The following is an 18,244-nucleotide window of genomic DNA, read 5'->3' on the forward strand; positions in this document are numbered from 1 at the left end:
TTCTCAAAGAAGCATCTACATTATTACATAAGGTAACAATCATAATTCCTGCCTAAATTTCCCACAAGAACAATATAGTGCCTGCCTGCCTGAATGAAACTGCACACTAATGACTACTATTGAAGGTGAATAAATAAAGGGTGCGCAGCAGTGAATAGTAGCAATGGTGTAAACTACCAGAGACATAGATATGTCTTTGGTCGCTTATGTACAGTACTGTGAAATATTCTTGAGCTAACCTGTATTTCTTTGTATTATGCTACGAAATTGGGAAATGTGTGTGATTTATTGAAACATGCAAACATACATGGAAGGACAAAAACAGAATCTGCACAATTTTAACAAACTTGAAGGTCAGTGTTTAGTATGACCACCTTTGTTCTTCAACACAAACTGAATTCTCAAGCTTTCTTTAAGCAGTCTTCAGAAATTGTTTTCCAGGCCTCTTAAAGGACATTCCAGAGCTCTTCTTTGGATGCTAGTTGCCTTTTAGTCTTTCCTCTGTCAAGATGAGCCCGCACACTGCTTAGTAATGTTGAGGTCCAGAATGTGGGTCCAAACTTTCTCTGCATTGGCAACATCCATTCATCCATTCATTCATTCATTCATTCATTCATTCATTCATTCATTCATTCGCTTCTGCTTATCCTTTTCAGGGCTGCAGGGAGTCTGGAGCCCTGGACAGGTCGCCAGTCTGTCACAGGGCTAACTCACAGAGACAGACAACCATTCGTGCTCACATTCACTCCCACATTCACACCCATGGGCAATTTAGATTAATCAGTTAACCTATCCCCACAAACTGCATGTCTTTGGACGGTGGGAGGAAGCCGGAGTACCCGGAGGGAACCACCTGAAACACGGGGAGAACATGCAAACTCCACACAGAAAGACCCCGGCCTGATGGTGGAATTGAACACAGGACCTTCTTGCTGTGCAGCGCATTGGCAATGTGTTTGGGATAATTATTGTACCAAAAAATGAAGCCTTTGCCAGTCAGGTACTTTCCAGGCGGTATTTCATGGTGGATCAATCTGTCTGAACTTTTCTGCATTCATATTTTCTTCAATTTTTAGATCTACAACAACAGTGGATCTACAACACCACTGGCTGAAATGAAGCTGCAAACCATGACAGAGCCTTGCTTTATAGGTATACAACACGCTGTGACATGTTTTTCCTAACCTCTTCTGTGCATACTGACATCAGCTAGTGAAAAAACATTAGGATTCACTATAGGGCTGGGCCATATCATACCGTTCACGGTAATACTGGTATAATGTTGGGCAACGATAAGAAAATGAAATATCGCGATAGAATATGGGTAAAACCCGCATGCGCAGTGCCTTTGTTTTCATACGCACACGGCGGAAAAAGCATGGCGGCAACGGAGAATAAGAAGGGCGAAAGCGGATCGTTGAATGAAACAGATGAACCAGAATTGGTTTGTAAAAATGCTGCAACTTCAGTAGCTTTTATCCGTCAGATACACAACAAAGCACTATTTTTGGTAGAGCATACTAGCGGGCCATCATTATTACCGTGTTTTTTGGAAAACACAGCACACTTAAAATCAGTCCTTTGATTTTTCTGAAAATCGACAGTGCCCTTTTTAATCCAGTGTGAATTATGTATGAATTCTGGTTGTGTTTACTGACTTCGAAATGATTTTATGTACACGGCGCTCGAAAATCTGTCAAATGTTTTAGTACGACTTTGCTAAGCTACAAAGCCGCACCACTTGATGGATTGTTGGAGCATTACGGCTATCTTAGGCAGGAGCCTCGCGGAGTGATACATACTGTGCTTCAACATAATATTACCGTATTGTGTGTGTGTGTATAACCTCTTTTTAAGTTTTGTGGATATTATACATGGTTATGCTGAGGATATGTCGGCCAATTTCCACTGGAAATGCCTTTCGGTTAAACTGTCAGCAAGGAATTTGCATTTGCACTGTTAAATTTTTATATAACTTTAATGCACATAAAAAAACAGCTGCTTGTTTAAGTGAAAATACATTAAGTACATTGCTTTCAGATACTGCTCATGCATTGCAGATGGGGTTTTGTTTTTTTTTTTAATTCTTTTTAGACGTGGCACTTCTTTTGTCTTTCACCTGTCCAGTTTCCCTGCAAGTTTAAGGGTACACATACACAATGCATTTTGACTCAATGCAATCAATGTCCAAAAAAGGCCTTTAGTGCTATTGCTCACACTTTTTAAAAAAAAATGGATAATTGAAAGCAAAATATAAAGAAATTAGAGGTGGCTCAAGACTTTTGCACAGTACTCTATATATCTCAAAGCAGTCCTCTATAAGACTGATAGCTATATTCATATGACATTTTGCTCTAAATCAAGCTTTTCTTACTACCTGTCATCACCCAGACATATAAATGGACAATTGCTGTAAGAGAAATGCATGACTGATATTGCTGTCATTATTGTCATTAAATATGCATGCTGACCCCCACAGGAGACAAAGTAGGATATTTTTTTTACCCTGGTAACATGTCCACATGTTGTTTGTTATATAATAGATGACATGTCATATGCAAAATAAACAGTACCTCCAGGAAAGAACATTTCTGACTTAGTCAAAGTCGTCAAAGTTAGTCTTTTGCTTGTTTGATGAACCTAATTGCTGTTCAGTAGTGTAGTATGCAGCTCAGATATTTGGTTTCTTATACTATAGATAGCAACTAAAGAAAAAAAATGACCACCAGCATATTTCTTGGCAACCCTGTACAATTTTCAGTAATCTGTGCTCTGGATTTGATGGGGTGGGGGCGGGGGGGCTTTCTAGTCTTTTTATACTAGTCTTTTTATACTTATCTAGTCAGTTAGCAGTAATTACAGATTACAGATGTAGGTAACTGCATATCACTTCAAAAGAACCAGGATGACAATTACCATAATTCAAAGCTCTGAGCTTAAAAATTAGAGTACACAGAATAATGGATGATACAGCCAACTCTCATATGTTTCAGGTTAAAATTGCAAAAAAAGCAAAACAACTTTTTTTAAATACAATTTTCCTTACGTGTGATAGAAAACAACCAACATGAGGACAAAAAAAAAGATGTCAACACAAACCATTAGGAACTTGTGCTGGACTCAAGCTACGTGTCATGAATTTGAGTTTTGTAATTTTCTTTTATCAGAATTTTGTGGTTACCGTCTTTATATTTCGATTCTCAGGTTTTCTTGGTTCATGATTATTGTTTGCATTAATGTCTATTCCTGCCTCTCCTGTGTTTCCATGCCGTGTGTAGCTTCTATGTGTTAGGTTACATCCGGTTTTTATGTTGGTAATTATTTGTCTCTCCTGCTTTGTGTTTTAGTTTTACTTCCTTTTGAGTCATTATGTTTGGTGTCCTCAGCTGTTTTCCAACCTGTTCCCCTTTTCACTTGTTATCTGATGTGTCTATATTGTTTGAATCTCCACAGGTACACATGGTTGGCTAAATAATATATAATTTCGGTTTTGGCCTATATATCATAAATTGAAACATGAGAGGATATTAGACTGAAGATCTAGAGGATCCTAGTTTGATCCATAAATGTGATGCACATTAAATAAACAAACTGTGAAAGTGCATATCTGTATGCAGATGGCAGATGAGAGAGTCCTTGCCCTCCACCTTCTAATCTTTCCTTGTGTGTTGTAGATAAAAATGACTAATATGCTAGTTGTCTTTCTGGCTATGAATGAGCTATTTTGGTTTTATTTTTGGATAGAACATCTCGCATGGATAGGACCGGTAATATTATGTCTCCAAACTAGATCTGGCTACAGATGACATCACTAGCTTGAGATGGAAGCACTCATCTGCCAGGAGAGTAAATCTAGAAATGCAACAAAAGGAAAGTCTTTCCTTGTGTAATGGAAAACTAAACATCACCTCATGTCACGAGCCAGAGTGGCAAGTCATTCAGTCTCTCACAAATTGATTGACCTCTCTGAAGGATTTTATTTAGCAACAGGCACCTGGGTCTAACAGTCGAGGTAGCATGGATTATAAAGCATCAGACATTACGTTTGAGGGTTCAGGGTTAAAAACAAACAAACAACCAAAAAAACCCATTGAGGAATTAAAGCTCTTTTCCATAGTATTTAGAGAAATTATTCACTTTATAACATTCCTGCCATACAGATCCACCTCTGTCATTTCACTTGGTGGAGATAGAGATGGGACCAATTTACATATTTATAGCTCTGTGCATACCGAAGAAGGGAGTGTACCGTCTATTAGAAAACATTACACTGGACTTTTTGTTATTGTAGCAGCACACACTGGATTCTTAGAAATATCAGTTTACAGCAGAGCCTGGAGCAAACACTCTTAAAGCCTAAACATTGTTTGCAGCAAGGAAATGTTGCTAGATGATAAATTACTGTGATGGATATTTACCATTAAAGATAAATTGGGATAGATACCGAGTAGGAAGAATGAAGAAGCGGTTCATTATGCATTAGCTACTCTTTATATTCTGGGTTACTTTGTTTAAATCCTAGATGCCAACCATAACAATATCCAATAAGAAAATTGTAATTTTTACATATTGTGTCCTTACACTACCTTGCATTGACACCATAAAGATAAGGTACATTCTGCAAACTTCTGTGCTCTTTATTTGCCTCCTGGCCCTTGGTGTAACTGTAAACTCTATTAAATTCATTTATGTGACCACTTATGTGACAAGAGGCAGAGGATTAGCTGTAGTATTCATCATCTATCTCATCTTTATGTTGAACAAGAACATTTGGAAATGTAATGTTTGAGCATTACTAAGAGGGGACAAAAGAGGAAGCAATGAAAAGGTTTAATTTCCCAGCTTGGCAGTGGCAAACCAAGTTAATTAAACTTTGCGTCCTGTGTAACATTTTAAATAATTTATTAAGGCTATTATAAAATGAGAGCCAAATAGAGAGAGGGGCAAGAGGTGCTGCTTCACTTTATTATCCCAACAGTCATTTTCTGAAGGTGGGGGTGAGGGGATAGGTTTGTTGGCTCCAAAAAAGAGCAATTTCTGCAAATGTAACAGGGAACAAGCGGTCTTTTGAGCTCAGACAATTCTAATATTGCTTAAAGATAATGACATGCATTATTTTGGGAGGTGTGCAAATAAAGCAGAAGGCCACTCATTTTGTTTGTGACTATATTTTACAATCAAATATCCTTTTTCGAGCAAAATTACCGTTTCAACAGTTCTTAACAGTGTAGAATGAAAGGAGTTGCTTTCAATATTTAATGGATGTGTAATTAAAATACCTTTTGGCATTTAAATATTGATCTTAAAATGAACACTTCATATCAAGGTAAAAAAAAATCTTTTTGGACATACTGATTACTAAGTACATTTTTTTTTTCAAAAACCTTGGAGGTTTCCATTTGTCTATACTGTAGGCTGGTTTGTTACTTCTGGGAGGCAAGAAGATCGTTTCCCTTTTAAATGCTGCTAAGTAATGCAGAGGATTTAATAAAAGACTGAAAGCCTGAGCGCTTGTATTTTTGACCACACACTCTTTATCTGGGAACTAAGCTTTTCTCTCTTAAAATGTCAGAAGTTTGATGTCCTACGGTGTCAGCCTCTGGAGTCATTACAGGTTGGCAGCTGCCCACTCTGTAAATCAATACATTTGAAAAGATCACATGTGTGTCTGTGTGTGTGTGTGTGTTGTGTGTGTGTGTGTGTGTGTGTGTGTGTGTGTGTGTGTGTGTGTGTGTGTGTGTGTGTGTGTGTGTGTGTGTGTGTGTGTGTGTGTGTGGCTGTCATGCAGTGGATATACGTTTCATAACCCTAAATCATGCATTGCTCTCTCCTTACTGGCTTCTTTCACCTTCGCTATCTCTCTGAGAGGGTGTCACTCTCGCTAACTATCTAAAGCGGTGAAAAATGAAGGTGAGCTGAAGGCCTGCTTGAGGTCAAAATGTGCAATTTATCATTTCTCCAGGAGAATTATGTCTACTTTAAGAGTGAGGCTTGGTTTTGGTGCCATTCATTTTCTTTGTTTCATAAAATAATTTCACATTTTTAACTGCTGTGTTTTGAGCTCTAGCTGTGGATACATGTGCTCAAGGTTGAATGACAAAGCCATGCTAAAAAGCCATGCTGGTGGTGGCCAAAATAATGCGCTTTGGTGGTAACTGCTTAGTTCAACATCAAAACACATTCCTCACTTCAGTGTCACTGAAAGACAGCAATAAGAGACAGTTGGATTTATAAATGAGGAGACACTGTGACACTTGCAAAACAAAGACAGGCAGAGAAAGAGAAAATGTGACACAGGCAAGTGAGTGCACTGCACTATGATAGATAAACTATGTAATTCTTTGCCGCATCCCTGTATCTTCGCTTATGTCTGATTGTGGGAATAAAATAACCTTTCGGGAGTATCCACTCTTTCATTTCAGCCTTCAATCTAGACCTGAATACTGAATCTTGTAATACACTTGAGAGCTATTTGGATTTAATTCCTTGTGCCTTAGTCTAGTTTTTTTTATGCTGCTCCCAATCAGCCTTTTTTCTTCTTATTGAATTTCTGACAAATGTGTTCAACTAAATCACGAACAACGTGTGAGGCGATCTTATTATCAAGGACCTTGGGGAGAAGCATTGTGGTTGAGGGATCAATGTGTTTGGGCAACTGAGAAAGAGACCGAAATGAGATGATTATTGTAATTCATAGTGAAGTAATCTTCTCCCATTAGTAATTTGCTCTTCTCAAGTTCCTGAAAGTGAAAATAAGACTGAGGGAAGAGAATAATGTTTGTCAGCCAGGATGTCATGGCTTGTGTCCTGTGCGCTGTCATATTTGTGCTTTGCTTGAGTGAAGAATTCAAGTAAAACTGCTGTTAAATGGTCTACTGTTAAACAGTAGACCATTTATCAAAAGTCCCCGACTATAAACATTCAGACAGACACCAGAGTTTTTTTTTCTGCATTAAATGAAGCTTTGTTTTCTATAGATTGCATACTTTAAACTTTAGGCCATTGTCATATCTGGTTGTCAGATCTTTAGCGTTGTTTGATTTGTGCAGGCTATTGGTAACTGTGAGCCACCAGTGAATTAAAAAAAATGGCTGATGAGATTTGCAAGTGGTTGCTAGCAGTCACTTTGAAATTAACTGCTAAAGACCCGTTCATGCAGGCCTAAACCCCTAATAAAAACCTGTTCCTGGGCAAAATGTACATTCTCGATAACCAATTGACACAAGGTTCCTTGCTGTCACTAGGTGAAATTGCTGTAGATTAAACACACAATGCTGCAGCAAAAACAACCTTGTGATTTCTTTGATTCCCAAAAGTCTCACATATTTTGTGTGGAGCACACTAACTTGGCTGCAAACACTCACACAGGCACAGCTTTTACCTTGCAAGTAAACTTTCTCCAGTTCCAATTTGTGTCACTACCTTAAGTTGACAATTAGTGCATGATTGCAAAAAGACAACTTCCATTAAAACTATGGTCGACAGTGGCAATATGCACTCAACCAAAGCAATGGCAAAGAGATTTGTTACTGTAAACTCTTGCAACCGATTTCACCAAATACCAGCCACCAAACACTCATCAACAGTTTCAAGAATGCTTACTTTTACTTAGTAACTGTCACTGATCGATCTCAAAATCTAATTTTATGCTCTGAAAAGGAAACTTTTCCAGAGACATATGTAAGAAGGTCAACCTCAACCGTCTTGCATATGTCCAACTGAGTCCGGCCTCTTAGTTGTGACATTTACACTGTGCCTCTTTAGTAAATGGGCAAAGGATCTTTTAATGCCAAAACAGGGTTTTGAGGTTAACACTTAGTGTAAATTTGGCTCCAAGCTCGCTGCGTACTGGATTTGAGATAGAGAGCTGGGAAAAGTTGATAGTTGACACCTTTCTTTGTTTTGGCTTGGAAATGCAAGTGGGCTGTCCGTTAACTATAAATGGTTAATTGCTATATGCATTTTCAAATGTGCTATATAAATAAACCTATTCATATTATGACAACGTGTAAGGGGAGATTCACATTTTTGTCATGTAAAAAATATGCTTTTCCTTCTTTTCTTTCAAGCTTGTAAGTCTTTCTTGTTTCTATCCATGCATCCTTTTTGTGGTTGAGCTTCCACTACCTAACTCTGATTCAGCCAAAAGGCTTCTGTTGATTATAGCAAGTATCACCTGGCTTAAGGAGTAAGTCTTACATTCTTAGGTTGTTATATTCTCCGTCTTTCTTTTCCTTTTAGCCTCCCCTGTGTTATATTGGATAGACTCAACCTTCACAGCATGATCTCATCCATATTTTACAAAACACCCTGCCTTTGTCCAGTGGTGTCTCAGTTCAAGGGCTCGTTGAGGACAATGAGAAGGAGAAAGAACAGCATGGATGCTTCGTGAGTGTGATAGACACAGGAGGCTTAAGGGGAACCACAATAGAACCTGGAGGAAGAGGGAAGGTGAAGTAAAGATAAAAGGGTTGAAAAGCACTGAAGGTTTGTATGTTTGTTGTTCCTTTGCCCGAAAGTATGTGAGAAAGGTGCTTCCCCATTCTACTTATGAGCACCTGAGCCCAATTACAGGCACATCCTGTGATTTTTCCTGTTTGCTTGTATATACACAACACACACACACACACACACCACACAACACACAACACACACGATATTATATATATATATATTATATATTATATATATATAATAGAAGTGACTCTATCTTAATATATCTTCTTTTTAATAATATGTATATGATTTTTTTTTTTTTTTATAATTAATTTATTTTTTTAACTCTATGATCAGGTGAAGATCATTGATCAACATCAACGTGTTTAACCCCGTTGACTCCAGGAAGATAAAATAAAAACTATTAACTCAGGATATCTTTTGGAGTAACAATCACAGTAACAATACTAATTTTTCCCAGAGGCATTCGAGTAATATTTTGGCAATTACAGGGATTAATGTCACTGTAAAAAGTGATTAAATAAATGAAAACTAAATGAATGTGCACCAGCTAATCACATCAAATAAGCCATATGATCACTCAAAAAAACCTTGTATTACACATTAGTCATCATGTGTATTAATTATTTATTTTTACTTAATTTCTCCTTGTAGAAAGTCATTTGTTACACTATTCATTACATTTCTTCTGTATTACAACATGACCTGGAATGCTATATTGTAATCCCCCTAAATTGTCACCTGACAATGACAGTCAGTCTTTCATTTGTAACCAGAAGAGTTGCCTACTTCTAGCTATTATTAAAAGAAATACAGGTTTAAAGACCTTTCTCTGTGGCTTCATATGATAAACTAAATACATTTTTATCCATGCAGTCTGTGTTTTTAATGCAACAGCTCAAGTAACAAAGTAGATTTTTTTTTTTAATTTCACAAAAAGAAATGAACTTATTTCAGGCTGCCATACTAAAATGAGAATGAAGGTAAAGTTTAATTACTGTGCTGCTCCAGTGGCTACAATACCATGGGGCATGTTTCCATGACTCAAGAAAGTCTGTGAGCATAACTTTCCACCTGAGAGGCATATAGAGTGCTGTGAAAAAGTATTTCCTTCCTATGCTTTTGCATATTTGTCACACATACATGTTTCAAATAAACAAACAAAATTTTAATATGGTTTAATATGGTTGTGCCCTCCTTGACAGCAAGAACTATAATCAAGCATTTGGGATAACTGGCAGTGAGTTTATATTTCTGTGGGGGAATTTTGTTCCACCCTTCTTCACATATTTTTTAATATAGCAATATTAGAGGATTTTTGAATGGCCTGTCATGTAATTCTGACTTTAGTCTGGACATTGACTAGGCAACTCCAAAACCTTCAGTTTGTTTTTTTTGTCTTTTTCTTTGTTTTTTGCTCGATCCCGAAGCAGCAAAGCATCCCTGGACCATCACACTACTACCATCATGCTTGACTCTTGGTATGATCTTTTTATGAAATGCTGTGTTAGTTGTATGTTATGTAACAGGATGTAGACGTTCCAAAAAGTTCAATGCTTGTCTCATAGAATATTTTCAGAGTATTCTTGGGGATAATCAAGATGGGGGTTTTTTGCAAATGCGACGCAAGCCTTTATGTTCTTTTTGGTTAGCAGTGTTTGTTTTTTTTCTTGAAACTCTCCCATGGATGACATTTTTGCCTAGTCTCCTTCTTATTGTTGAATCATAGACTCTGACCTTAACTGAGCCAAGTGAGGCCCGCAGTTCTTTAGATGCTGTTCTGGGTTCTTTTGTGACCTTTTGTTAGCCTTTCCACACTTATAGATTTCACTGACATTATTTTTTTAGATTGTAGCATGATGCCTTGCTTTTTGAGATTCTTTAGCTTGTTTTACAAGTTCTGTTCAAGTTATTTGTTGACACAACATACTTGGCAGTAATCAGGCCTGGATGTGACTGGTGGTCAATAGTATTTTTCACACAGGGTCGGGTAGGTTTGGAAAGTTTTTCCCTTAATAAATGAAATCATTGTTTTAAAACTGCACTTTGTATTTACTCGGGGCGTCTTTGTCCAATATTAAACTCAGTGTGATTATATTAAACATGTAGGTGTCAAAAATATGCAGAAAACTAAGAAATCGGATACATTTTCTCAGCACTGTAATAAGGCAGCAATTATAGTGATTGTTTCTTCAAATTAATCCTGACGGAGCCCAACTCATAAAATCTCACCTAAGTTTAAGCAAGTCTTCTTTTAAAAGTTTTGTAAGAGTTGCCTTCTGACGGCTTGTAAGAGTCAGCTGCTGTCTTTTGCTCCACTGATAAACCTGCAGTGCAAACACACACTCACAGTCATGTTTAACAAGCAGAAACAAGGCAGCAAGTTGGCAAGATGAACAATGCTGCTGTTTTATGGGGAGATGTTTACTTTGGTAAAGCACACTGTGCACAGTGTGTGTGTGTGGATATTCGTGCTTTTACTGCCTTAGACAAAGGAGTCTTCATTATGGATTTTTACACTGTGCTCATAATGTAAAATGGGTACACACATTACAAGCTGGCATATACGTTGTCAGGTATAAAGAGTGGATTTCCACTCTTTCATATGTACCCTTAATGAGCTTTTTATTTATTCATTTTAATATAATTTTGCTGCCATTATTCCAGCTAGTGCTTCTATCCAGATATATTTCAACTTTTCTATCAAACATCTGTCTACAACTGTGTTCAAAACATTCTTTGTTTTTCGTCTCGGGTTATTATATAATTTTGTTTTTTTAAACTCTTTTGTCCAAATATAACACTTTATCACTTATCTAACTATGCATGGTCTTCATTTGTGAAGCAACTTAAAAACTGTCCAATAAAATGTATGCATCTTCAAACGATCAACACTTTACAAAAAGGAACGTGTGATGGCAGAGATACAGTTAAATATTTAACTACAATGTGCGATGAAATCCTGCATGCATCTGCTGATGGAAATCAGCGTCTGAAAAGAACAAAAGCCCTTTTTGTCAAAACTTAGTGTATCAGCATTTTCTATCCTTCAAAAACAGAAGCATGTTACTTCAGTTGCACATTTTTGGACAAGGATGTGCAATTGTCCTGTGTCTGTACTTAAAGGTACATTTTAGTCATATTTACAATACATTACAGACACATCTCCTCAAAAACTCAAACCTCTGAAGGATCCAGTAGGGATGGCCTTAGAGACTCTGCTGAAGTATTAAATCCTTATTGTTTTGGCAAGTAATCAGATACATCCACATCAGGACATCAAATCATAACATTTGTTTAAAGTGCAGAAATGTTTGAACTAAATACAATAAAAAGGACTTTATAATTTCAGAGATTCACACATCTCTTTGCTTTTTAAATAAAATTCAAAGGTTGCTTTTGACAGATTCAAATGTATTCAGTTGTTCTTGGTGTGCAACTTAAAGATATAGTTGTGGTCAGAAGTTTGTATGCATTCATTACGAATGTCATGGAATTTTGAGTCTTTTGATGATTTCATTGAGCTCTTCTTTTTTCATAGTGAAATGACTGAAGTTCTTTGCCAGCATAATACGGATTTATTTGACTGCACTTTGACGGGATTAACCGATACTCAGAACAATGGGAAAGTTCTAGGACCTCGGTGAAGAACTGTAGAGTTCCACAAGTTGCAAAGGTCTCTTGGAGCCATTTCTGCTGATTCCGAGATCCTTGGTTCAAACAATTATATGCAAGTACAAGTTATCAATCCTCAACATTCATCTAGCTATCCAACTTTTGATAACACTGATTAACACATCTCATGGAGTATTAAAGTTTTTCACCTCATTTCATTGATAAATTGGTAACATTCGGTTAAGTGGCGACTCTCCCATTAATTTGCCCTCAAGCCAGACTGTGACAATATGTACTACTTAGTTATAAAGTATTAGCCTTCGCTCTCTTTCATTAAATGCCTCGGGCTACTGATATTGCCATTAGCTGATGGCTTTTCATCTAATTTAAATGCCTGAGAAAAACATGACATCTCGTTTAAATTTCAGTCGTCACCACAAAGTGGTTTCTTTCTGCCAGGTAGGCAGTGGAGCAGTGGCTCATGTGTATATGAAATAATTACTCAAGCTTGACATAATAACGGGTCTTCTGCAGAGAACATTGACTCTGCAGACTTTTGTCACCATATTAATGTACATAAATTTGTGTGACAGTATGTATGTGAGAGAATTAAAATGATCTGGCTTTAATATTTCATCCACTCTTAACATTTTGTTAATTTAGACTGAATTGTCTGTGTTTTGATTGACATCCCTATCAGTTGTGGTAAAAGGAGACTTGCTTTATTTGTAATTAAAGGTCCTTAAATTCCAGATGGTCCATGCGTAGATCGTAGAATGATGAAAAATGCAACAATTTTTGCAAGCAAAACATAGCATTTGTTTGTCTGTTACTTCTTTACTGACTAAAGAAAAAAATAATCTGTTATTGTGTCATAGCCAGGTGAGGCAACAATCCCTGCAGGGCTATAAAGAAGTAGACTCTCAGCTTTTATTGACAAGGAGTCTCAGAAGACAACAGTCTTTGTTTGTATTTATCTGACCCTGACTTTCAGTTCTGCACAACACTTCCTATGTACCCAGACCTAGTATATGTGTGCAAATGGCAAATAAAAGGTTTTTGCCTTATCCTGTTATAGGCCCGAACGCCACAAAGTGGGGAAGTGAGGGAAGCAGAATACTCCAACCAGAACCACATGAGACCTGGGCATCCCCTCCATAAAACAGCAAGTGAGCAAAATCAACTAAACAGAAAAATAAAACCTGACCACCCCTGGACCATGGTATTTTGTGAAGCAGCAGTTAGTTCGATCTATGGACCTTGGTGACTGTGCAGCTGTCTTCTGGTGCAAGGCATGCTACGCCCTAGTCAGGACATCACTCCACACACACATCCACACAAACTGTCAATTTGGAATCTCCAAGCAACCCAGCAGGCACGTCTTTGGTCAGTGGCAGAACACCCACCAAGGGACACACACATCCTTCTTCCTGTGAGATGACAGTGCTAACTACTGAACCACCATAACACCCATTCATACTCAGTTGCAGGATTTTTACCCCCCCGACTGTTGAAATGAAGAGACTATTATAACATCAACATTTTATTTTTACAGCATTTTTTATGAAATTTTGCTGAACGATAGATTTTCATAAGCTCGCAGTTATCTAGAGATATTATCCCACGCATACTTGAGCAGGTGGAAACTATTACATTAGCTGCTTCCTGAAAGGTATGCTGTATTTGCAGTGTGTTTGTAGCTCGCCATGCAAGCTGGAATGACCATCATTATCTAGCTATACCCCACATGGTAAAGTTTAATGTAAAGCAAAAATCCACATGCCTCTGGAAACCTGCACTTAGAAATTATGCATGTGTTTCAGTTTGAGGATAATTCTGTCATCATTTTGTTGAAATATATTAGAAATTCCTTCCATCCCTTCTATGGAGGTATGGATAAAAAGTATGTTTATGTAACCACAGCCTGATGTAGTTTATGCTTATCATCTGTACCTCAAAACCACATTGTTGTCTAAAACAAATGTAAAAGAAAAAAAAAGCGCCAGTCTACTGAGCTTTAAATATTCTTTTTTCTGAACCATGTCTGCAGCTGCATAAAATGTCAGATAGTAGCTCAGTAGCTGACAGCATCTGTGCCTATCCTCATTAGTATGTTAAATGCAAAAGAAATGAATTGGTAATGTCAATCAGTTGGGTGGGACTCATATTTTTTTCTTTGTGTGTGTGTTTTCTCTAATCTAATAAATGCATTTAGCATGTGCCTTTTTTTCAGTATAAATTATCATGAAAAAGTCCTCAGTCCTGTCACAGTTTTGTGTCACTTTTACGCTCTAAACAAAGAAGTTAAAGGGGGAAATCTAACCAAGCCCATCATTCCCTCAGGCCCTTTTTCAATTTACAGCATGGATTTCCCATGGTTGTCAAAGCTGGGTGAGACTGAGATGAAGGGGTTTGGGAAAGAAACCTGATGTGTAACAAGGCACTGGTGAGGCTTGTGTGGGTTCACCAGGGGGTTAGAGGTGGATGTACTGTAAAGTCATTTACAGTTCAGGGAGATAGCAAGAGATGCTGCTGTAGGTGGGATATGTTGTGGGGAAACAGAGAATGTTGATGTGGGAAGTTTAAGTAATTCTGCACCCAAATTTATTCCTTTTGGGTCAATAACTCACCCTTCTAGTGCTTAGATTATATATGTTTGTGTGTTTGTAGGCGTACATACTGGTCTCCTGTGAGATTTTAAAACTATTACCCAAGTCATTTATTCCTTTTTTCGTTTCAGGGGAAATAGGCAAGTCTTGTAGCCATTTCACCTTGGTATAACTGTACATTTCTTTATATATGTATGAATATATACAAATGGAAAATAGCCTCACATCAGAAAACTGTTGAATACTGCCTCATTTGCTATTCTTGTTTAAGAAAAGCGGCATCTTTCAGTCTCACTTTTTATATCCTGTCATCAGTTTATGGATTTATGGAGGGTGCGTTTTTGGTTTTTGATGGCAGTATCAGCTTTTCTTTTTTTTTCTTTTTCTTTTTTTTTAAGTGTTTTATTTATACTTTCATTTATTAAAAAAATGGATGATTTCAGCTGTATTTGCACTACCGCAAGCATTAAGAATTAAAGAAGAGTTATGCTTTCTTCTGAACCTACTGTATTCAAGTGTTCCTCTCAGGCTTTTAGCCTGACACTGGCCTTAACTCTTGCTGTGCAGCCAATAAAGATTTGGAAATTAGTTTTTTACCGAAGTAGACCTCAGAACATTTTCATTTAAGTTCAGCACAGGTGATTTGTTTACTTAGTAGGGGGCCTCCTCTCACTCAAGATGACACAGTGGGTGCATTCGGCTCTCCAGCTGTTAAGCAGAGGGAGCAGAACCAGTGCCAGAGACTGTGTTGATTGTCCCAGCACAGGTCACTGGTGGGGATAATTAATGGCAAGTTCCATGGATCTTCTCTGTATGAGGTAATGACACTGCAGTCCCCACTTTATATGGATTGCTAGTTAGAGTTCGTTACAACTCACAACTTCAGAGGGACAAAAAATCAGTCAGATAAAATGAGAACGTTTCTACTTGTCAGCACGTGGTAATGTCAAGGCACATTTACTTTAAAATGATATTTGTAGATAACCTTCATTATTGATTTTTGAACCAAGAAGACACCTTCAGAGGCTCAATTTACCGTAAAGAGCAAGGAAATTCAACTTCGATTGTGTCGGTTCAAATCATTGATTTTTTTTTTTAGGTCCTTTGTCTTAGATAATGAGAAAGAGAACTCAAAAGAGAAATGCCAGACTTTGGAGAATGCAGCAAGTATCTATTGACACCACCTGAGAGCCAATGTCAGCACCCAGTTTGGCCATGAGAAGGCTCCATTTCCCTTGTCGCAGCTTAAATTAAGATTTTTACTGCTCCCTTTCAGTTCCACCATCTGCCAAATTTGAACCTCCCAAGGCCAGATACTCACAAAAACACACGCACACATACAAATTGTTGAACCACAAAATACTTGCTCCCACTATTCCATAATGACTTAGAGATGGGGATCAAGATGGAAATGTATTAAATGCACTGAAGCATTGAATACATTTCACACAAAGAAACAACCACAAGGTTGTAAATAAATGTATATGTCAGCTAGTTCCATATAGCCTGCATTCTGGCATTACACTCTATGCAGGGAGTTTGGCTTGTTGGGAGCCATGAATATGATTGCTTTTAAATGATAAATAGCCATGAGTATACACAGTATATAAAACTGAAAATTCAGAATGTCTTGGTTAACAATAAGCGTATATTCACAGTGTGCAATAACAGAAGAAACAGACTAGGAGAAGAAATTATTCTTAGAGCATTTATTTGAATTAATTTGCATTGTTTTGCCTGTTTGTGTCCATGCGTGTGGTTTAGACAGCTGCATGCAACTACACAGCATCTGATATCTTTAATAAAGGCTAGTTGGAAGAATATCTCATTAAATGCTCTGTCACAAGTCATTAATCAAACTTCATCAAGCAGACTTTATAAAAGTTTTAAACATTTCAGTGCCTATCCAGCTGCTCTGTACCAATAAAATATGCATAGAGTATGCATTGACTCCATTATCTGCCAGCTATTAACAAACTCAACTGTGAAAGATCTCGCTGGTTGGAGGAGAGCAAGTAAGATAAAGAAAAAGATGTGTCCTTGCTGTGCTGCTTCCATTGATGGAATGGTGGGCGATTGACTCAGTGACCAATAAAACTATCACGAGGTCAATGGAGGGTGTAAGCAGTTGGCTTTTGTGCACTTCCTCCTCTGACACATTAACAGTGCCAATTTTGCCCAGTGAATTCACAAAGACAGGAAGCCTCTGGCAGTCTGGCCTTGTTTACCTGTGACAGACAGCACGATTGTACCACTTTTAGCCCCAATCAATCACATAGACGGCTCGAACAGTGAGGTCTGATTAGGGCTGATGACTTTTATAGGCAATTTCTTCCCTCTTTAACCCATAGATCCAATTTCCTACCACATAGAACAGAATGTTGAAACCAAAAATAAAGGACCTCCAAAAATGACTTTGAACTTTGTGCTTCGTACATTATCTTAAAGTAATTTATTGTGTCTTTCATGTTTTAATCACTTTTCACTCCACTCAACCCAAAGCACCTTCAGCAAATCTGAGAAGTCTAGATTCTAACCAAATGTGACCAAGTCTTATACCCTCAGAGTGGACATAAAAAGTTAACTAAGACAGAAAAAAAAACCCAAACAGCTGAGAGCGAGCGTGTTTGACAGTGAGGGAATGAGCAGATGACAGGGTGTGAAAAAAGAGGTGACTGTTCAGTACACAGGGATGGGAAAAGACACTGAAACCCACTGAATGATTGATGTTTGTCATCGTTTACTCTTCTGTGTGATTTTGATTTTGACTGTCTTATAACAAATACATTTACATGCAGCTAATTTGCATTAGCAAACATGTATAGGTTATGTTTGTAATCAACATGACAAGTTTATATTGAATTTATCTTCAAACTGCCTTCCAATGCAAAATGTTCAGACAAACTGTCTCTGCAAAACAAATTGATGACATATTTAATTTGTATCATCTTCTGGCAGATTAGCATTTAGCTGGTTATGCTCAGGCATCAAAAAGCACTGCAAATGTTGGGGAAACAGCATTCTTTTGCATAAATATTGAGATGTCCAGTGCCAACTTGGAAAATCTCTAACCTTAAAGTTCCTTTACAGGCTTAGAAACATTTGCAACTGTAGGATGTAAATCATCCTCTCTAGTAGAGATGTCGGTACTTTCAAAAATAAGAAAAATTGCTGCTCTTTGCTGTCAAACGTTCTTAATAGCTAGCTCGTTCAGTAAATGCAAGTATTTCTTTACTCAAAGATGCAGTGTAGAGATGTCTACAAAGATAAAGACACTGTTGATCCGCAGTCAGTGAAACCAGTGGCTGTGTTATGAATTTGACATAAATCGGTGTATTTTATTGATTGTCGTGATTTTTTTAAAATTTATGAATATTTGAATACAGTACTGATAACTGACCTCTTGCTCTGGCCAAAGCCTTTTTCCGAGGTGCCAAAAATGCCTCTATGCATTAAAATGCATAATAGATGATGGATGGGTGAATGTGTATTGTTCACCTGAATATATGTATGTGATGTTCTACCATTGTGTATGAACATATATGTTAAATGTGGACATGTGA

This window comes from Haplochromis burtoni, unplaced genomic scaffold, assembly GCF_018398535.1.
Source record: "Haplochromis burtoni strain Fernald_Lab_line unplaced genomic scaffold, NCSU_Asbu1 Contig_4, whole genome shotgun sequence".
In the NCBI taxonomy this organism is placed as follows: domain Eukaryota; kingdom Metazoa; phylum Chordata; class Actinopteri; order Cichliformes; family Cichlidae; genus Haplochromis; species Haplochromis burtoni.